At 36.9% G+C, this 23,411-nt stretch overlaps 1 protein-coding gene across 4 annotated transcripts in view; it reads right to left on the bottom strand.

The window, feature by feature from the left end:
- Positions 1-23,411, bottom strand: part of ADAMTSL1 (ADAMTS like 1) — a 1,221,418-nt gene that overhangs the window by 237,633 nt on the left and 960,374 nt on the right. The window lies entirely within an intron of this gene.

Raw genomic sequence — 23,411 nt, 5'->3', positions numbered from 1 at the left:
TGTCCGGTCACAGCTGGTGCACTTTAGTTTATGAGCTCACTTGCCCCTCTTTCTGGATTGGTTTCTTTCCGAGTGTCATATGAACTCCCAGCTGTAAGACATTCCAGTCAGAGACCACCTGCTTTGCACCCACTGTGGTAGCTCTTCAGAGCAGGGAACTGGTACTCTCTTCTCTCGCTCTAAATCCTAGCACTTGTGCCTCTTGCAAGATGCTGTCTATTCTTACAGCAGACTAATACTGATACTAAAAACTTTAACAAAATAAGCTCTTGGAGATATTTAAGGAAGTATCTTTTTAAAGTCTGGATCTCATATTCTCTAATTTTCTTTGCTTTTTTGCTCAATATGCTTCCCAAGATTTATTTATATGTATAAAGAGTTTTTCTTTTCTTTTTTTTTTTAACATTTCCAAGAATGGAGCAAGGTCTTGTTCCTTGAACATTCTTTGAATTAGTCTGGACTATGATGCTTTTTATATCATAGAGAAATGCTGTACTACAAATTTAAATCCACAGGCATGCCACGGCAAAGGAGACAATCATACAAGTTTGTTCAACAACTTCCTCATCCCACTGCCCACTGAGGGAAGCCACACCAGTGTGAATTTAGCTTTTCACTAAGTTTTCCTAGAATGTAGGCCAATGTTCCAATTCTAAAACAGGTTGTGATCCTCCCAATAACTGGTGATGGCCACAACTGCAAAATGACCTAGACAGAGGCCTAGGGTAGAAGGCCCAGAGGGAACTACTGAGATTTTTCAAAAAGTTAGTATAATAATTTGGGGGGTGGTGGGAAGCAAGTGTGGAATGCAAATTTTTATTTTTCCATGATTCTACTGCTTTCTCAGAGGGCGTCCTGCTGAGGAGGCATGCAAACCTGGCTCTTTAAACTTGACTTTGGCACACAAGGAGAGAACTGATAAGATTAGAGCATTAAATTCTAGCAAGCTGCAAATGGTTCCTATCTAGTTTAGGGAAATTGAAATTCTATCAGAAAGTCAATCCAAACATGACAAAAATGTTTTCTAGGCTTGAGGAGAGGAAAAGAGGGAGACAGAGAGAGGGAGACTGAGAGAGGGAGAGGGATAGGGAGAGAGAGGGGAGTTCTGTCCAGGAGAGTCAGACAAGTCAAGACATCCCAACCCAGCCCCAGGAGTTCACAGTTTCTGAGGTGTGGAAAGAGGCCCTTTAACAACTGTTTGACACTTGCTACCTTTGAAGAGGCTTCTGCTAAGGGAGAACAAAAGTCACACACAACCTTGTCAGGAGGGTGGACAGGGGAGGAATGACCACCCAGGGTTATTCCCAAGGAATTCTCATCTCAGTCATAGCTCCTCCTTTAGCTTTTAGATCCTTAACCCCATCTTCATGCACCTAGAGGGAAACAGTATCCTAAACCATCAGAAACTCCCACACTCCTTAAATATTGCCACTTAAAGAGCATTTCCTATTTCCTTCTCTCTCTCTCTCTCTCTCTCTCTCTCTCTCTGTCTCTTTCCTTTTCTTTCCTGCCTTCCTACCTTTCTTCCTTAGAAATATAAAACTAAAATATGCAAGCAAAATAGTTTTAACTCTCTTATACATTGCCTAGTTCCAGAAATAAGAGTCAAAACAAATAGGAAATGCATACTGTTTTGTATACATATAAAAATGCAAAAGCAAGAGGTAGGTCTACCAGTTTGGACAACAGTGTGATGGATAATGATTCTCCTCTAGTAATCTGATATCAAATTTTGTTTTCAAAGTAAAAAGATAAAGTCACAAACAGGATTGCACCTTGTCGACTTTTCCTAAGATATAAGGGTTACTGTTCTGTCAACTGTAATAGTCCTTTTCAGTGGACACTACAGGAAAGCAAAGATCAGCTAGCTTTTTCTGTAAAGGGTTCAACAGAATATTTTTGACTTTGTGGGCCATGTTTGCAGGTTTTTGCTGTTTACCAAAATAGGGTGGATGGAGTAGGGTAGGAGGATCTGAATTTGCCCTAGAAAGTCAAGTTTTCCAACTCCTGCTATCAAATATTTAATGAAAATACCATACAGGCTAAAATGTGTATATGACCCCTAAATTAATTTTAGGTTTTAGGTTCCGTCTCTTTCCATATTTATAAGCCTAGTGAAATAGTTAGACAGGAAAGACAACTATGGGGTGGTTGTGCTCATATATGGAATATGAAGAACTGAAACATGAACTTGGAAAAAAAAAACAGTTACCAAACTGTTTCTAATATTTTATGAGAACTGTTGGTGTATTGCACCAAAGGAAAAGACTATCGGGTGGGGGGGGGTACAGGTCCAAAAAGAATGACAGAGGACCTAGTGGGGGTTGTACTGCTATGTGGAAAACTGAGAAATGTTATGCATGTACAAACTATTGTATTTACTATCAAATGTAAAAACATTAATCCCGCAATAAAATAAACAAATAAACAAACAAATAAATGAAAGATTTTATGAGAACTATGGTGGTTGCTGAGGGTGGGGTTGGGTGGGGGTGACACACAGAACTTTGGTGGTGTGTGGGGTGGCGTTATACTCCTGTAATATTAAAATCTTATAAATCATTAATAAAAAGAGAAAAAAAGACAAGATATGTGTGCGTGTGTCTTTGACTTCCTGGATATTTAAGGTTAATGGAAAAAATAATAAACATCTGCTTTATGTCTCCCAAGTGAGAGTCTTATCAAACGTCAACTAGCCTTCCTGGCTTATCTCCCAACCCTTAGGTCTTCATCAAGTTCACACCAATTAAAGACTATTTGCTGTTTAAGTGGTGCTGTCTTCTGGCAGTCACCTTAATTTCTCTAGTGCATACATTGTATGATATAATATATTCTCTTGTGTTGGAGGCAAGAGCTTATATTTCAAAAGAAAAATATTTAACAGTGAAAATGGCCAAATGAAAAGTAACCGTTTTTCACATGAAACGTTTTCCCACATCCCTAGATGTCCTAGCTCTGTGTTTCCTATCTGGAGCTTTCTGGCCACAAGTGGGAGGAAACAAGGTCAGTGAGAGGGCAGGCAAAGGAACTGGAAGGTTTAACTTTAAGGTTTTGAGGATTCATCTTGACTGGCACTTGCTGAGTTAGAACCTTTCAAATGGGACCTTTACAATGGATTCACTAGGATTTTTTTTAAAAAAACAACATGTAAACCTTTAACCGCTTCAATAAAAAAAATCATTTAAAGAATCAATATGCTAGCTATTCTGATGTACAATGAAAAAATTATAATTGTATAATTTAAGTTTAACTTGAGTAATTTTCACATTCTTTTTTTGTTAGCAACACTGTTTTCAGGTAAATGAAGAATAACTGATCTTTTAATTCTTTAAAAGATGGGCTCGAATGTCAGGAAAGATTTTCTGTAATTTCTCCATTTAGCTGTGCAAATTCCAGGATATATAAAAACAGAAACTGGCAAAAAAAATAATTTGTTTTCCTTTCTGGCATTATATTTGCAAGTCTATCTGTTCATCTTGTTATTAACAAGTTGTTTATTCTTTAATTAGATTGATCACCATATATTCTGTTAGGAAAAAGAAAGTGATCATTGAATTCACTTGCAAAATCCCAAAGTAGTTTTGCCTATCATGGAGTCAGAAGCATAGACTGAAATAATAATAATAATAATAGACAGACCAATCACTTTATTAAGATAATGCTAAACAGAAGTAATTTACACTCAGTTAATGGTTCTTATATCTCTGAAGATATTATTCAGTGATACGCATGATATGTAATTAAGATATATTTATTAAAAGCCTGCTTTTAACTTGTCTTAACTTTATTTATTTAATTTGATAGGACACAGAGGAAGTTGAGAGGAAAGGGGGATAGAGAGGAAGAGAATGGAAGAGAAACATGCAGCACTGTTTCACTACTACTGAAACATCCCTGTAGGTGGGGACGTGGGACTTGAACCCAGGTCCTTGTACATGGTAACATGTGAACTCAACCAGATGTGCCACCAACTAGTCCCTGTAATTAAGATATTTATCTTTTTACTTTTGTCCTCTTAACTCTCCTCTCCTCCTATCTCATATACACACTTGCTTAAATAGTCATTGCATGGATGAAATTGGAAGTGATTATGATAAGTGAAGTAAGAAGGTGAAAGAAAAGTACTGATGGTTTTGCTCACACGTGGACATAGAGAACTGAATCATTAACTTATAAGAAATATAAATAAATGAAAAAGAAAGAAGCAGTCAAACTCTCTTAAGAATTTGTGAGGACTGTAGTGAGATTGCGGAGAGCAGCAGGGGAGGGCACAGAACTATGGTGGTGGGTGTGGTACTATATCCCTGTAACCTTACATTCTTAAAAAACCACGATTAAATCACTAGTAAAAATTATGTGGAATTTAAAACAGTCACTGGAATTGGGGGAGGCCTGGGGATGCTAGGGTGTAAAACAGGATTAAGGAGATACAAACACTGACTTTCCATCACGCAGACATGAAACCTATACAATGTTATAATGCTACTTTAATTATGACCTCAAGTATGCACAATTCCACGGATTTTAGGTGACTTTTTCATTCTTTTACTTCAGGGGAGATCTCTGGAGCTTCCCTCCCCACCCCCAAGTGTAGTGGTACTCCCTGTTGATGTCAGGGCTTGAAACCTTGAGACTTTACTTACGTAGGGTGCATGGCCTACCTGTCGAGCTATATCCTGGTCCCCTAAAATATTTTTAAGCCATTAAGATTATTCACAGTGACTAATTATTAGTATGTTATTATAAGACCAGTATTTGCTAGCCACATCTTATGCTGTAGTTTCAAAATCCAATTTGAAATTTGCAGGAAATACACTCAAAATACTTAATTTTTGTGTCTTTTCTTTTTATTTTTTTTTTTGCCCAGAGCATCAGGCAGCTCTTACTACTGGTGGTGATGGGCTACAACCTCAGACATCGAACTTGCAGACCATACATACTTGCACCGTAATTTCTCCTGGGCCCTCAAAACACTTAATTTTGGTTTAGTTTTAATTCTCTTAAAATATTTTATTTATTTAAGTATTTAAGTAGAAAACATATATAGAGAGTAAAGTAGAGATAGGCCAGAGCACTGCTCAACTCTGGTTTATGGTGGTGCTGGGGATTGAACATGGGTGCTTATTTATTTATTTATTTGCAGATAATCAAAGTTAATATTTACATAAAATGTTAACAAATCAACTTTCTGATGAATACATGTAGATCTGCTTGTCATCATAGTTTAACCAAAATGTTTAACTAGTTATCTTGGAAAGGTAGCATGGGAAATGAAGATTATTACATTCTTCATAGTTTTGGTATTATCTTCATTGTAAAAATTTCTTTATTGGAGGATTAATGTTTTGCATGAGAGTCTTTTGCATAATAATTATGCTGTCTCCCTAGCCCTAGTTTTAATTCTTATCATTTCTGACTTATAAGTTGATAGGCGTTGTGTATTTCTTCTTTGGGGTATGTGTGTATGTTTCTCTTTTGAGAATGGTGTATAGTATAAAGTATATTAGTATAAAGACGAGTAGGTAACAAGATGAATAGTATAGAAAATGTTATGAAATACCTTATAATGAACTTAAAAGATTACAAGATCTTGTTCAATTAAGTGCACCTTTCCTAGTTCTCTCACTGATCACTCCACAAACTGCAAAAAAAAAAAAAAACTCCAAAAAACAGTTAATGCAAATGATTCTTGACCAGAGAGAATTAGATTTATTGTGTCTAATGGAATATAATTAATTGCTGTCCTGTGACTTCTCTAAAGATTGAAGCTACAGCTATGATTGTTATAATTTCTACTTTTAGTCATCCCATTCTAGGCTATTAAAAATATCTGACAAATTATTTATAATCCTGGGTGGTCTTGTGTTTAAAATAATTATTTTGTATCTTTTTAAAAATTCATTTTAGATTTCCTATTTGCCTAAATATGTACGGCTTTTCTAAATTTCTTTTGAACTGGTTGCAACATCTTTCTGGTTCCCTCCAGATTGAGGCAAATCAAATCTTTGACAGATGTTCATTTTAAATTTGCATGGAGATCCTGGTTTTCCAGTTATTTTTTTCCTCATAGTTTTAACTATTGGGCAAAGAGGGAAATTATTGGAAAAACAAAATACTGTGTGAATGAAACTGAGGCTGCAAAGGGACAGGCTTATCTGTCTTTAGAAGGAGTTAACCTGAAATTAATAAATTGAATTAGACAAATAACAGCTCTGCTTATAGAAACGTATAAAATGCTAAAAATGAACTTGAAAAATATAAAGATACGATCGGAGATTCACAGCTCCAGACATGTTCTTGCACACCTGGCTTCTTCTAAATAATTAAAAATAGGAAAGGTCTGTTGTAGGTTGTTTACAAGAAAAAAATCAATGGAAAGCCCATTCCGATCCAGGAGACGACTTGATGGCCTCAGTCCTCAATCCTGCTTGTCCCCACCACCAAAAAAGAAAAAAAAAAAAAAGTCTGTTGCATAGCTCCCTGGCTTATCTTTTGTTTTCAACCCATTGTTTTCCTTTTCTTTTTTAATTAAAAAAATTTTTTTTAATTATATTTATTTATTTGTTGGATAAAGACAGCCAGAAATTGAGTGGAAGGGAGAGATAGGGAAAGACAGAAAGACACCTGAAGCCTTGCTTCACCACTTGTGAAGTTACCTCCCTGCAGGTGGGGACTGGGGGCTTGAATCTCAGTCCTTGCGTATTGTAATGTGTGGATTTAACCAGTTGTGCCACAATCTACCCCCTTGTTTCCTTTATTACTTTTGAAAATATGGGTTGTCTCCCAACTTTGGACTGTTGGTAAGATATGAACAGAGTAAAAGCAGAAAAAGATGGGTCAAGAAATAGCAAAATTGTTTAAGCACATGCTTTGTTGTATGTGAAGTCCTAGCTCCAAGTCATGGCACCATGTGGAAGCACCATAATGGCTTGGGGGAGCTCCTTGTGTATAGTGATCCTGTGCTGTCTCTTTTCTCTGTTTCTCCCTCCTATCTATCTCTCCCTTTCAAAAATAAATTTAAAAGGATGAACAATTGGGACAGCTAGACCTCTCAGTGCTATCACACATATGTGAAGTCTTGAGGTCATTCCCAGGATCCTTGTTAAAAGAAAGAGGAAAGAAAGGATAAGAAAAGAAAAGAAAAGAAAAGAAAAGAAAAAAAAGAAAAGGGAAGAAGTGACTACTGTAAAGCAGTAACCCCCTTAAAAAAAAGTGTGGTTACCCAAACCAAAGTTGGATAATTTGTAATCTGTACTGAAAATATATGGACATATGAGTATTTGGAAATGCAGGAAAAAATGCACTAGGTGGGAAAAAAACTTGGAAAGTAGAAAGGGAAACAATTTCTTTAGCTACCTCTCACCATTACATGAAGTCAAAACTACTGTGTAAAACTTTTTTTAGTTATTTAGTGTCTCTCGATAAAATTGGAAGAGATAGTTTTTAAAAATTTTTACTTATTATTGGATAGAGACAGAGAGGTTGAGAGAAGAGGGAGAGAGAGAGAGACAGGAAAGAGACAGAGACATGTGCAGACCTGCTTCACCACTCATGAAGCTTTCCCCCTGCAGGTGTTGAGAAGGGGTTTGAACCTGGGTCCTTGAGCACTGTAACATGTGTGCTTAAAACTAGGCAACCACTGCCTGACCCCCAGAAAGAAGATTTTTAAAGCAACTCTTCTTATTAAGTCTACAAACAAACAGAACCCATTCAAATGCTACAAGGAAAGTAATTACTTAATTGAATCACTTCAGAAATTTTAACATTACTTGTGAAGTTCACAATACTAAAGTAAACTTAAAGTGATTATATAAAAATATAATTAGAACATTAATGTTTGGGGAAAATACGCACCCAAAATAATGCCTCTACATTTGCTTAGAACCACACCTAAATCATTTCAAGTAAATGAGAATCTAACTTGTTGTGTAAGATCTTTAGTCAAGGATACTTGATCTGAATGTGGAATTATGAAAATATTTCTCAACTGCTGTTGTAAGCTTACAAATCTCTGGAGCTGCAAATAACTTATTTTGGTTATGCAACTCATATTGAAGTCTCCAAGTAAAAAAACTTAAAGGGTGCTCAGCACTCTACAAAAGAATCTGATAATATTCTTTGTTTTCTTAAGTTCTTCACAATCTTTTAAAAAATATTTTACTTATTCATTTTTTAAAAATATATATAGAGAAACCAAGAGGAAATGTGTAGGGAAGGGGGAATGAGAGATAGACACTTAAAGCACTGTTTTACCTTTCTTGAAGCTTTTCCACTGCAGATAGGAATTAGGGGCTTGAACCTGGGTCCCTGTACATTGTAACATGTCTGCTCTACCAAGTATGTACCCTATAGCTTGCCTTCATCCCTGCCCCTTCTTAAGTATCATGCCTGGATTTTGAGGGGTCTTAGCACTGCAAGGTGACCCAGTAGTATATACAAGCATGGAAGGACATAAAATGGTAAAAGAAATGGCAATTTTGATGCCACCACCAATACAGCTGTTTGAAACATAAAGTTAAGTGGTTGCCTTGCCTAATATTGCTAACTACTATTGTGAGGGGGGGTTGGGAAGCCCAACTCCAAAACACCCTAAGGCAGTGTTGGGAGAGCTATATTTAGTAGCATTTTCCAAGTAGCAAACTTGATTTTTCTCATGCTAATTATGCCCTTTGAATTCTTTTAAGAGGCAGCTGGTCTCTGCATAAAAAAGTCTCAATGTTTTCCTGCAGAAAATATTCAGTGTTAGAAGTAAAGGCACATTCAAGGGCTAGGTTTTCTCTCAAAGGCATTTTGCATTAGAAGGAAACACTCAAAGTTCCCCAAAATCAGGGACTAAGGGTCTTTTTCAAAGCCTAGGACCTCAACTATTTGGGGACTCTTGAATTCATCTTGCAGTGTGCCCTGCAAGGGTTTCCGTGTTATGTTTTCTAGCTAGATAGTCTTTCTAGAAAGATTGATACTAAGGAGGAATTGCTGACATGCTGGAAGCTGTTGTTCACTCACAGTTAAAGAGAAAAGCTAGCAGAAAATACAATATTCAATTTCTAAAAGTATTGGCTCCCTGTTTGCTATTCATGACAAATTCACTTCTCAATTATCTCTATCCCATTACCATCCAGCATTAACTGCTGGCCATTCTTTCTGCTCTTGGTTTGCACAACACAAAACTCTCCTGGGTTTCCTCTCTTCCACAGTCACATCTTTCTCAGCTCTCCTTTTTCTAGGCTCCTCTGTCTTACTCTAAACACTGCAGTGTCCCGGGGGCTTAGTTTGGAGCTGTTTGGTGATGTGCTTATCAATGATTCTTGGTTTCAAATACACCGATAAAAGACTGGCTTTTAAAAGTATGTGAATATGTAGTCTAGACCCTTCTGAGCTTTATCCACAAACATTTTTATGGATAAGATTTGGAGTATGAGGCCATTTGCTTTTTGAAAGAAATAGACATTAGTTTAATATAGTGAATCTATCAAAGTTATATAGTGCTCCTTACATGCCAGACACTATTCTAAATACCTTCTAGTTAGAAGTAGTTAAATCCTAACAACCTAATGAGATAAGAACTACTATTATTCCATTAGTACATATCATTATAGATTGTGCTTTCTCTCTCTCCCTTGCTTGACATTTTTACTTGGTATTTCAAAGGCACCTCCAACTTAAAATGTCCAAAATGGAGCTCATAATTTTCCTCTTCAACACCCTATTTTTCTTACAGCCTTCCCCAGCACAGCAAATTATTCTGCCTGCTATCAAACTGCTCAAGAGAAAAATTAGAAGTTATTCTTCAATTTCTTTGACTCCTCATTTATATATCTTTCTCAAATTCTAATATTTCTCTCTCAAAAATACATACAAAACTATTTTACTTCTCTCCATCTCCACTACCTTTGCCTTGACAGAAAAAAACAATCATAGTTAATATTTGTTGATGTAATTTTAACAATTTTTACATATTAACACTATAACACTGTTAAAAGATGCATATTGGACATGATCAGAAAAACCGTGAAATGGGAAAAGGAGATAATGGGCTGTTCTTTCTTTTTTTTTTTTAAGTTTTTAAAAAAATATTTATTTATTTATTTTCCCTTTTGTTGCCCTTGTTGTTTAACATTGTTGTGGTAATTGATGTCATTGTTGTTGGATAGGACAGAGAGAAAGGGAGAGAGGAGGGGAAGACAGAGAGAGAGGAGGAGAGAAAGATAGACACCTGCAGACCTGCTTCACCGCCTGTGAAGCAACTCCCCTGCAGGTGGGGAGCCGGGGGCTCGAACCGGGATCCTTACGTCGGTCCTTGCGCTTTGCGCCACGTGCGCTTAACCCACTGCGCCACCACCTGACTCCCATGGGCTGTTCTTTCAATGGAATGCTGTCATTGCCTAGTAGCCATTCAGGGCTTGCCTAATGTTTTGGAAGTGTGAATCCTTGTCTGGCTATTCTATTTTTGTGGTTACTGGGATCCCACTTCACTGCTCCGGGCTAACATTTTCAGAAAGAAGCAGAGAAAGAGAAAGGCAAAGAGACAAATGAAGAAAGGGAAAGATACCATAGCACCAAAGTGTCTGCTAGTGCTATAGGGGCTGGCCTCTAAACTCCGTGGATATTTTGCAACTTTACAGAGACAGAAATTTCCTTCTAAAAGGCTGCTTTACTGTCTTCATGATTTCCTCAGTAATTTGCGAGTTAGATAAAACTATTGACATATACTCACTTTACATATATATGTATATATATATATATATATATATTATGATTTTATCTCTTTGGAAATTATATTCTAACAGTATCATTTTCATTTCAATTTCTAAATCGTACAATTGAGACACAGAGATTTTAAGGTCATACAGCTAAGCAAGGAACATCTCTGCTACCACTGGTTTGTTTTCTTCATGCTGTTAGCTCTTACTAATTCATTCTTCACATCATAGATGGAGGAAGATTTTTATTTTTATTATTATTTTAGGTTTTTTTTTTTCCAGAGCACAGCTCAGCTCTGGTTTATGGTGGTTTTGGGGACTGATGGAGCCTGAAGAATGAGAGTTTCTTTGCATAACCATTATGCTATGTACCCCTGCCCTGCAAAGCTTTCTATTGTCTGTTTTTTTTTTTTTTAATCTGGGAATGAAATAGAGAAAAGAGAGAGGGGATTTCACCTGGTTGAGTGCATACATTACAAAGTTCAGAAGCAGTAACAGGTGTAAGGGTGACTTAGAAAGGAAGTGAAGGCAGGACTGTTGGGTAAAAGAAAAAAAAATATATATATACACACACACAGAGATATAGCTAGAAAGTTATAGAGTCAGCCTATATCAGTGACCTAGGGAGAACTACTGCATTTTCCACTGGAGGGGAATGGGGACACAGAATTCTGGTGGTGGGAATATTACACCCATATTATCTTACAATAAAGTAACTTTTTAAAAAAGAGAAAGGAGCGAACACAAAGAGCTGCAATGCCATCCATGGAGTTCCTTAATTTGCTTTTATTACTTTTATGTGGTGCCTCACACATACAAGGCAGATGCTCTATCACTGAACTACCACATTGGTCCCTAAAACATAAAGCTTGTAATTGCTCTTTATGACACCTAGAAAAACAGATATATTCCTCACCAGGATTGTATTATACCACTCTCCATCTTCAGCCTCTGCTATTCTCCTCTCAGTCATTCTAGTCTCCTTTCACTCCTTTAAACATATCTTTTTTAATATTTTATTTATTTATGTATTCCCTTTTGTTGCCCTTGTTGTTTTATTGTTGTAGTTATTATTGTCATTGTTGTATAGGACAGTGCCGGGAGCCATAACCTTAGCTAAGTCTCTCACATAACCGGTGAACGGACATTCCGATCATTGGAACTGCGATTACCGTCTAACTGTTTGGAAAGTTGCTCACCCACCTCCCTCCCCCCACTACCTTAGCAGAACTTCCTCATGGTGTGTGCTTAAAATGCAGCTGTAAAATAAAATTTTCAGAGCTTGATCAGAAACCTGTCTTGCTCTCGTTCTTCATGTCTCTTGTCCCCTCCATTCTCTTGCCCCCTACCCTAGGTTTCCGTTGATAACCCCGCAGGCCGGGGCAGGACAGACAGAAATGGAGAGAGGAGGGGAAGACAGAGAGGGGAAGAGAAAGATAGACACCTGCAGACCTGCTTCACTGCTTGTGAAGCGACTTCCCTGCAGGTGGGGAGCCGGGGGTTCGAACCAGGATCCTTATGCTGGTCTTTGTGCTTTGTGCCATGTGTGCTTAACCCGCTGTGCTACTGCCCGACTTCCCTTTCACTCCTTTAAAAGCAGTTCCTTCCTAATCCAGTTTTGGCATATGTGGGACACTTCATGCATTCCTCTCTTCCCTGATCTCAACTAGAAATGACTCTCTATTATCCTTCAGGTCTCTGCTTACAGAATTCTACCAAGGCCCCTGTTCGGCTCTCTTAGGACATCTCCTCTTTTTATCATAGCACTTTCCAATCTTCGATAAGCAAAGTGTGAATCTTTATATAACTGCCTACCTTCTTAGACCAAACCTCTATGAAACAGAGCTTACTTAATGAATACCCAATAATTATATATTTTATATGAACAGATAAATAAATAGGGAGGTTAAGGGTTGATTTCATGAGTGACTTGCTACTGAGTTTCTTTTTAAGGCCAAAGACAGAAAGCAAGGGGTCGTCAACTAAAAAAGTCAAAGAAATTAAATTAAATTTCTCAGTTCAAGGCAGGGATGCATTGGATCGACCTTCTCGTGGTGCATCCCGTGAGTACCCATTTATTGGGGAAACTGACGATCTTTCCTAGCCGACTGAATCCACATAGATCCCAGTCACTTTCAAAGCCAGCAACAAGCAGACATCAGGCTCAACCTGACGCTGTTGACTGGCTATGGAAGAAGGGCAAACGCTAGAAGAAGAAGAAGTTCAAGGCATTGGAATAAAGGGAAAAATCCTTTTGTTGTTGTAGTAGGAATTTCTTAAGCTTGTTTAAAAGTCATTGTAGGGTGGTCTTGGAGGTGGTGCAGTGGATAAAGCATTAGACTCTTAAACATAAGGTCCTGAGTTTAATCCTTAGCAGCACCTATGATATGATGTCTGATCCCTTATCTATCTATCTATCTATCTATCTATCTATCTATCTATCTATCTCTATCTCTATTTCCTCTAAATACTCTTCATGAATAAATAAATAAAATTTAAAAAAATCATTATAGGGCCCAGGAAATAGCATCAGTGGCTATGCAAAAAAGACTTTTATGCTTCAACGAACTTGGTTCAATCCCCAGCACCACCATAAGACAGAGTTGAGCAGTGCTCTGGTTGAAAAAAACAAGTCACTGTACTCATATTCAGTAGTTATAGTGGGTTTACTCATTAATGTTCTTTATAGTTTTCTTCTAACATTATAAAGAGGCCTCATTTCATCCTGATGGGGTGTTGGGTTATCATGTATCTTAAAGAAAGTTGAAGCTCTGTATCACACTTCAATTTAATCTCAATAAAACTGCTGTTTTAGGCCAGGCAGTGCACTCTATCAGATGTGCCACTACCTGGTCTGAATTATACATATTGATGCCATGTCTTCTAATGATAGTGGTAAAAATAGTGGTAAAACAAGTCTGCAGGTGTTTTCTTTCTCTCTCCCTCTTTATCTCCCTACCCCTTCCCTCTCAATTTCTCTCTGTCCTGTCAATTAAAATTGAAAGAGAAAAAAAAGCCAAAAAATGTCTGACAGAAATAGTGGATTTGTAGTGCCAGTACCAAGCCCCAGTAATAACCCTCATGGCAATTTAAAAAAATGCTGTTTTGGGGCCAGGTGGTGGCGCGCCTCGTTGAGCACACATGTTACAGTGTGTAAGGACCCAGGTTCGAGCCCCTGGTCCCCACCTACAGGGAGAAAGCTTCACAAGTGGTGAAGCAGTGCTGCAAGTGTCTCTCTGTCTCTCTCCTCTATTACCCCCTTCCCTCTCAATTTCTGACTGTCTCTATCCAACAGATAAAGATTTAAAAAAAAAAGTAAAAAAAAAAAAAAGCTGTTTTATAGAAAAAAAAAAGGATTTGGGGCAATTTTCAGTGACTTATATATACGCCTTGTCATATAGCAACAACACAATAGTGAAGACTCTGGAGCATTCTGGGATTGCTCCTAGGTTAGGAGGGAATGTAAAGAGAGCTATTTTTCTTTAAAACTCAACATGCACAAAGCATTGGGGAACAGGGAAGACAGATACTACATGTAGCAGATATAAATGAAACCAAATTACTTTCTTCACAAATGAAAAATGAGGCTGTGACACATGTTTCAGACCATCTTTCTCTCCCATTAGTTTTCTGATTTATGTGAACAGAACATGATTTAAAGTTTGGTTTTTCTTGAAGTTAGTCTGATTATTTAAAAAGCCATGTCCCAGGGATTAAAATGCCATTTTAACTTACAATGTCATTAATGCATTTGTAGTTCTTAATATCAGGCTGCAGTTTTTAATGCATATCATCTTCCCCGATTTTGATAAAAGTTTCTAACATTGGAAATTTAGAATGTTTTTCATTCTTCTTTATATAGAGCGAAATTAGTTTATCTTGCAATTTTGTAAAGGCTGCTTTCCTCTAATTCAACAAATTTGGCAATGTTTTCCAATGCAAAGTTCAGTTCATTAAAAAAAATGACCTTAATGGGCTTAACATATATTGGTGGTGACAGGGTCTATACTTTATTTTGGCACACAAGGATCCAATTAATTTGTCTTTGTCACTCTCTAGGGCTCAGCTAAGCAATAGTTCAGATTTAGCTTTCTGGAAGTAGCTACAGAATGAGCAATAAGTAGAGATTGTAGAAGAGACTGACATATTTAGAACTTCTCGGTTTGCAATAGAGACTTTCCTAGTAACAACACAAAAATGACTCTGTCTACTCTCTTGGATTTGTTATTGATTTTTCAGTCTCTGCACATACTGGGAGCAATCTATGGGGATCAACTGTATTTAACTCAGAGTTGAGGGAAGATACATTTCTACTCAAGCATTTTCCCAAAATTTCCTCATTCATTATTACAATTCTTTATAGATCACCTTTTACTAAAGTTAACTAATCTTTTTTCCTTAGTGTAAACACTGGGATAAATTTAAATTTCAGTGTTTCTAAGTGAGTCTTCAAAGAGTCTCCAAAGTATGAAAGAGAGGCAGTGAGTTGGGGTCAGCAGGAAACTACCAGCTAAATTTTGAATTAACTTGCAGTTCTCTCTCCCAGGCAATTAGATACATGTATGAGACAGAGGTCTACTTTTCAGGCCCATTTCAATTTCCCCATTTGTAAATGCCTGATTATCATATAGTTTATTCGATTAAATTCTTCCTAGGAAGAAGGATAATGCCAGAAAATGCCCAAATGTTAGCACAGTTAACAGAGAAGGCTTTCTCCGTGAGATACTTTACAAATAATTAACAATTGTCACACTAACTCTGTCATGTTATGCAGGAATGATAATTATACCTATTTCACAAATGATGACATTGAGATCTTTGGAGAAAGTGACTGACCCAAGGTCCCCTGATTTATACTCCAGCATTCTGTCAGACTGCACATAGTTGCTTTGCATGAAGGTGAAATAAATAGTTGAACTGTATTTCACTTAGATCTTAGCTATGCTAATATTTGAGGACATAATATGTATAATTGGGGCCAGGTAGTAGCACATCTGGTAGAGTGCATATATTACAAGGACTTCAGTTCAAGCTCCCAGTCTCTACTTGCATGGGGAAAACTTCATGAGTGGTGAAATAATGCTATAGGTCTGTATATCAATCTTTCATCTATCTATCTATCTATCTATCTATCTATCTATCTATCATCTATCTATCTACCTATCATCTATCTTCTCCATCATTCATCTCAGTTCTTCTCTATCCCTATCCAAAATCTGAAGAAAAAAAAAATCACTCCTCACATAAGTGGCAAGATGATGTAAATGAAAAAAAATGAAAATTTTAGAACTTACCTGTTGTCTCTATACTTCCCCTCTTTTAAACATATAGCTGTGAATTACTGAGGTATGTGCACTGCTATAAAAGAGATGATTATTTTCAATGTAAAAGGATAGAACGGTCTTTGCTCATGTACTTTTGTAGTCAGAGTTAGAGTCAAGTAAATTCTATCACGAGACTGGTGAAGTAGTTTAGTAGTAGAGCACAGGACTTGTAAGCATGATCCTAGTTTTGATCCCTGACAATGCTTATAACAGAGTAAAGTCCTATTATAAAAATTTGGTTTTGAGAGGTTCTATCATTATCACTTCTTGGCCTCTTGGCTAAAAGTGTAGCATCTGTTCTTATCAGAAAAGTTCCATCATAATCTTTCAAACAGCAGTTCACATCAACTATATCTAAACCTTTTCATTGCATATTATAACATTGTTCTTTAATGTATTTCTATTAATTGTGATTGCCAAGTTCAGCTTAACTATTTTGCTATTTTAATTCAGAGGGAGCATCTATGGTTATGGAATTTGAAAATTAAATAAATAATTCTCCACAACTTTAAAAACCAGTAGTACATTTATGCTATGCATGCCCAAACATCAAATGACTTTTTTTTTTCCTACCAAGCTTATTCCTAGGACTCAGTGCATTCACCACTGTGCCAAGAGTCCATTTTCCCATTACTATTATTATTATTAATTATGATGGAGACAGAGAAATAAGAGAGAGGAAAGAGAGCCAGAGAATAAAAGAGACACCTGCAGCACTGCTCCACCACTTTTGAAGCCCCCCCCATAGGTGTGGACAAATGATATTTTTAAAAATAACTATCCCGGGGGTCGGGCGGTGGCGCAGTGGGTTAAGTGCATGTGGCGCAAAGCGCAGGGACCGGCGTAAGGATCCCGGTTCGAGCCCCCGGCTCCCCACCTGCAGGGGAGTCGCTTCACAGGCGGTGAAGCAGGTCTGCAGGTGTCTGTCTTTCTCTCCCCTTCTCTGTCTTCCCCTCCTCTCTCCATTTCTCTCTGTCCTATCCAACAACGAATTGTGTCAACAAGGGCAATAATAATAACCACAACGCAGCTACAACAAGGGCAACAAAAGGGGGGAAAAATGGCCTCCAGGAGCGGTAGATTCATGGTGCAGGCACCGAGCCCAGCAATAACCCTGGAGAAGGAAAAAAAAAAAAAAAACTAAAAAAAAAAATAAATAAATAACTATCCCATTTACTTAGTCTGTGACTAATTGGCTAATAATACCCAGTACTTTGGTCACAATCTTATCATTCCTGTGATATGAATAGAATCAAAGTTTCTTCAGGGCTGATACTATTAGGTTCATTTTTTACAATACCTGCATTTTGTTTCAAAAATAGCACAAGAGCAAGTGACTTCTGAACAAATTTTGCTTCTTTCATTAGTAGGTGTGAACAACTTGTAGATTTAGGGAATCTCTTAAGTCATGCAAAAAATATGATCTTCCAGAGAACTTTTTGTTCTGCTGCAGAGAATGTAAGAAATTCAAATAATTTGGATAGGTGGGGAGGAGGCCAAGGAAGAAGGTACTGGAAGAGAGAAAAATCACAACTTTCTATGGGGACAAGGGTTGATTCAGTCTGGTTCTTTAGGATGCTGTAGCTCTGCCATGTGGTAATTTTGACAAGAAAATAACTGTCTGTTTTTTTATTCCTATGACTAAACGCTAACCATATTCTGCTAGAATATCCCTTGTTAGCTTAACAATTTGAAAATTGTGTTTACATTTATTTTATTTTTTAACTTTATTTTATTAGACAGGACAGAGAAATTTAGAAGGGAGAGGCAAGATGAGACAGAGTGACACCTGCAGACCTGCTTGTGAAACTTTCCCCCTGCAAGCAAATGGGGCCTGGAGGTTTGAACCAAGGCCCTTGTGTACTGTGATGTGTACATTTAGCCAAGTGTGCCTGTGTTTAAATTTCTTTTTTAAACACATCCCTGTGTTTAAATTTCTTAACCTTGGGGAGTAGGGGGGGTAGCGCAGCGGGTTAAGTGCACGTGGCACAAAGCGCAAGGACCAGTGTAAGGATCCCGGTTTGAGCCCCTAGCTGCCCACCTGCAGGGGAGTTGCTTCACAGGTGGTGAAGCAGGTCTGCAGGTGTCTCTCTTTCTCTCCACATCTCTGTCTTCCCCTCTCTCCATTTCTTTCTGTCCTATCCAACAACAACGGCATCAATAAGGGCAACAATAAGGAATAAATAAATAAATATAAAAATTTTGAAAAAAAAGTTTCTTAACCTTAAGTAAGATGACTGCTGATATTCAGTTTATATATATATATATATTTTACATATATTTCTTTTCATTTTCTGTTGTTTGAGATCCAAAAAGAGAATATAATTTTACATATCTTCTACTTCAGATATGAACAAACTATTTTGGATCCATTATTGATGTTTGAGTCCCTAAACGTTCTTCGAGGGGAAATATAAAAACACATGTCATACAATTAACATTTCAAGCCACTTAAAAAAAAAAGTATATATATTTACATTCTTAACCACTGAGTTAAACCATTCACATTCTCAACTTACTGGATATGGTCTAATCTAAACATATCCTTAGATATTATATATTTAAACTATTTTCAACAAGGTAAACAAGGCATTTAATGACTACAGGATCACTATGGTGACTCTCATTGGCCTTTTTTTCTCTATCTAATTCCTTGTGGGTTCTGTTCACAGAGATGCATGACAGGAATTTCCCTTTACTTCTTATTGAATCAGCCCCATCCGAAGCTGATGCCATCTGGCATCCAGATATTACTGCTGCTGTCTGCCTGCCTGCTTTCCCCTCCATTCTTCGTTTTTCAATAGCTCATACCAAGGTTATTTATGGAAATATATTTAAGGCCTCAGTATTGTGTTGAGGCGCAAAAATGTTTTCCTAGCTATGCAGTAAAGTTGTGACTGAAAATCTAATAACTCAAGATTTTTTTAAATGCAATATCAAAGAACAAAAGACTACCAGTCATACTTCTGAGAGGATTGCGTATATAAGGCTCTCTACCTGGTATATGCCAGGGCTTGATGGAGGGATGACCTATTGAAAGGGCAGTGATGGTCACATGATGCCCAAAGGAATCACCCATCTTTCATTGCTTTCTCTGAGTGATGCAAGCAGAACTCTTGGTAACTAAGATAAATATGGTAGAAAGCTGATTTCCCAAGGTGTTTAATTAGTCTTCTTTTCCTCTCTTTTGGTGACTTTACTTAGCAGAAAATCTAAAAACACAAAGACCATATCTCCTTCTTCTGATTGCCTCTCTTAATAAATCACAGCTTACAAAGCTTACTCGTGGCTTGAAAGAGTTAAGGAAATGAACAATTTCATTTCTACTCCAAATCAGAGTGAACTTTTAAGTACATCTGAAGAACTCCCTGTATGCCTACAGCAGAACAACTATCATTCTAGGAAATTAAGCTGTTAAAGTGTCATAATGTGTACTTGCTTTGAGGTGGTGGTGATGTTTATATGTAAAACTCAGTGAAGACTAAAAGTGAGGTATCACAACAGAGACAGGAAATCAAAGTCAATCATTTCTTTCGCTTCTATCTGATGAATGAACATAATTGTAGTACCACAATGCAGTTCTGATCACCTCATCAAATACAAATAAGCATTTCAGTGTTTTCAAAATACCTAGGAATTTACTCCCGCTTACTTGCCAGTGAGAAGCAACCAGCTGGGCTCAATCTGGCATTTAAGTGATGTGCCTCAAATCTAACAATACTGTAATCAACTGGAAGAAACTTCAAAAAACATAGTTTGAATAACAGAAGAGAATCCCCGCAGTTATTTCCCCTTCTCCTTTCTAGCATTAGAATGACATTGATCTTACTCAGAAAAAATGCAACTCTCCCAGATTCTCATTATTTATTAGAAGTGTACCATTAATCATAATTCCTTCTGTGATTACTGAGTAGCAGAGATTCCTCTGAATCCCTCAGTTACATCCTCAGAAACAAGTTCACTGAATTTGTATATATTTATATGGTTTTCTATGTTCAATCAGCTTCACTGACTAAATCTTCCCAAGGCTTAATCTTAGTTTGGGGCGATTTTTGTTTATATTGTCCTGCTTAGTGGAGGCAGACTAACATAACTTGCTAAAGATTTCTGATTTGGGTTGTAAGGACAGCTGATAAAAATACGCCTTCATGAGAAGAACTAAGACCACTGGTGAAACAAATCAAGATCAAATTATCCACAGTGGGTATTTATTTATTTTTGCATATCAGGAAACTCTATTTCCTCTAACAGTCTACCTTTGTACCTTATCAAATACATCATAAATATACCAAATACCAGCCAAATACCAAATGTTTAAAAGCATTCCTGAGTCTGCAGCTGTAAGATCAATTTCAAAATATCAAGTATATTACTAACATGACCTAATCTGTATACTTATACGTCAGTGTCTATGAGACTATACTTGTATCTTCTTTGTAGCATTGAATTTAATGAAATAACACTGGTATATACTCCTATAAATTTTTAGTTTTTCCTGTAAGTACCTAATCATAGCTTTCTATTTAATATATGTTAGACTGATTGCTTTTAAACATATTTTTTGGCCAGAATGCTCAACAATTTTCTTTTTCATTTTGGGGTTATCAAAAGTGTCTGCTATTGAGTAAGAGAATCTGCATATGCTAGAGGTTTCAAGTTATGATTTTCCTAGACTATTTAATGAGACAGGGTGGTGATAATACTTTCATTTTAACTATGGGAAAATAAGTGATATATGCTGTTTTACTACAGATCTCCATGTTAGCTGGAGCCAGAGAAAGAGAACAGTTCTGCACCACAGCTCCTGCTTCTCTGTAGCTATTCAGAAGTGACAGCCACAGCTTCTAAAAATTACTAATTTAATTTAAGCAATGTGAGTCTCTTTGGTGGGGAGGGGGGGGCAAGATTTGCTGACAGTATATAATTTTTTCATTATGCTATGGAGAATAATTACAGATTGCTAAGTACATTTAGAACTAGTCTCTGTGGTTTCTAAAAAGAAAGAATTAAGATCATGAAAGACCACGTTTTCTTTTTCTTTTTTCAATTCAAATTCAACAGCAAAAACAAAGTGGCATGTAGGACCTTCCATAGGGCTCGGTGCATTAAACATGTACAGTGCATTAAAATGTGGAAACCATATACCTTTCATTCCATTATTCTACACTTGTCATTTATTTCATTTTGGTATAAAAGTAATTATTGTTCTGAACATTTCTTTTACCCAGCACCAGCACTCCAATTATAAGCTACTTCATTTCAGATGAATCATGCCAAGATGGCAATTCTATTACACTAAGAGTAAAATTGAATAATCTATTATATATGGCTATAGTTTTGATGGTTAGAACTATGTGTGTGACTAAGGGTCTTATTAAGATTCAAGTTAAACACAGTGCATCTTAGACCTTTAAAGGCAAGCTCTCATTACCAACTATGGTTGACAGTGGATTTTGCAATGCTTTTACATCAACATTAAGCTCCACTTACAGATTTCATTTAGAGGTATCTTGTAATGGGTATAATGTTTAATTCTGATTTCATTTAGACTTTTTTATATTATTTAACACAGGTCACCATGCAATATTACATATGGGATTATGCCACCAGCCAATGACAAAATATAGCATGTAGGAGACAAAAGTTTATTTAGGTTAAAAAAAAATTTAGTTTTAAATAATTTCACCAAAAATACATATAGGGTGTAGTGCTCTCCAATTAATCGAATCTTTCTAGAGCTTAAATTATCTTAGTGTATTATAGAGTGAATGCTCTCTAAAATGAACTGCTTACTTTTTCTCCAGCAGCAAGAAGCCCTGCCCTGTCAAGACAGGTCCTGGCAGGAGAGATAAAGAGAGAAAGAGAGAGAGAGAGAGAGAAAAAAAACAGACTCTAAGCTTTCATATAAATGTTAACTTTAAACACTGCCGAGCTTCCAAAGTTCTGACTAAGTTGCTTTTTTTATCAAAGAAGTAGAAAAAAAAAGTGCTGTTGTAATTCTGTGGTACAAAAAAAAAAATGTCATTTTTATTGTCCTTTAAATAAGAGATATGTCACCCAACATATAAGCCACTTCCCATGACTTGGGAATTGTGAAATGCACAGCATTCTGTGAATAGTAAAGTCAGCCATGTGACTAAGCTCCATTTCTTTTTAAAGGAACTTTGGTCAATATGCCAATCTACATTTCTGATTCCCTTTTAAACTGCTTACTATTCAAGGTGTTTTCAGAACACAGTTTGTGTCCTAGAAAACCACAAGAAATTAAAATTCAAACTAGATGAACTGAGGGCCCTTAAGGTAACTCCCCTGGGAGAGTGGCTGCTTCTTCATGGAGCAATCTAGGTTTGAGTCCAGCCTGTGGCACCTGGCACCGGGGGAAGTTGTGGCATCATTCCTATCTCCCTCTGATTCTGTCTCTGTCTGAAGAAGCCAGTCTTGAGGCTTGAAGCCCAGTGAGGATAATAAATAAAAACTAAAAAAAAAAAAAAGAGAGAGAGAAAGTTTTAATTGCTACTAAACATTCATATTACAAAGAATGTTTAGTAGCATGTTAATTTATATCTTAGTGAAATTTAAACTATGGGATGTGTGCATCCAACATGCTACATACCTCAACTTCCTGGAGGTTAAGTAATGTGCCATAGGTACCAGTGCATAGCACAGAGTCCCACACTTGTATTAAATGAATTATTAATGACATATTTCAATCTGACATAGGTCTTTGATAATAGGTGAAAGGCATCAATTTCAATTAAGTGACTTTTTTTTTCTTGCTACCAGGATTATCACTAGGTCTTGGTACCAGGACAGCTCCACTGTCCTTAGAAGATTTTTTTTTAAATTCTTTCTTTTTCATAGAGGGAAGGAGGCAGGGACTTGTGGGGGAGGAGACAACTGCAGCACTGTCCCACCACTTGTAATGCATCCCCCTGTTGGGTGGACCATGAACTTGGACCCAGGTCCTCGTGCACGTGTAATGTGTGTGCCATCACCCTCTCCATTAACATGCTTTTCTTATTTGTGAAAAGATGCAGTGCATTGCTTTCTAGTACAATGTGCAGTTATTGATCGATTAAGTAAGCTGCTTTTATTTCTCATTTCCTCTTTTCAAACACAGGATAAATTCGTGCCCAGTGATCTCACATATTTCACTACATTTCTATCGGTGAAAACTAATAAAACTGAACAGGCATCAAACTATGATCAAGTAGGGCAAAGATGTGGGATCCATCTGATCACAGTCCCAGCATGAAAGGGAGAAGAAAAGTATTACATTTATTTTATCTTTAAAGATGTATTTTTCATGGCCCTTTTCATGTGTGTGTGTGTGTGTGTGTGTGTGTGAGAGAGAGAGAGAGAGAGAGAGAGAGAGAGAATGGGAGAT

This window comes from Erinaceus europaeus, chromosome 10 (genome assembly GCF_950295315.1).
Source record: "Erinaceus europaeus chromosome 10, mEriEur2.1, whole genome shotgun sequence".
Taxonomy (NCBI): Eukaryota; Metazoa; Chordata; class Mammalia; order Eulipotyphla; family Erinaceidae; genus Erinaceus; species Erinaceus europaeus.
Note: the sequence above shows the minus strand (reverse complement) of the source record. Positions and strands in the feature narration are given on the sequence as shown.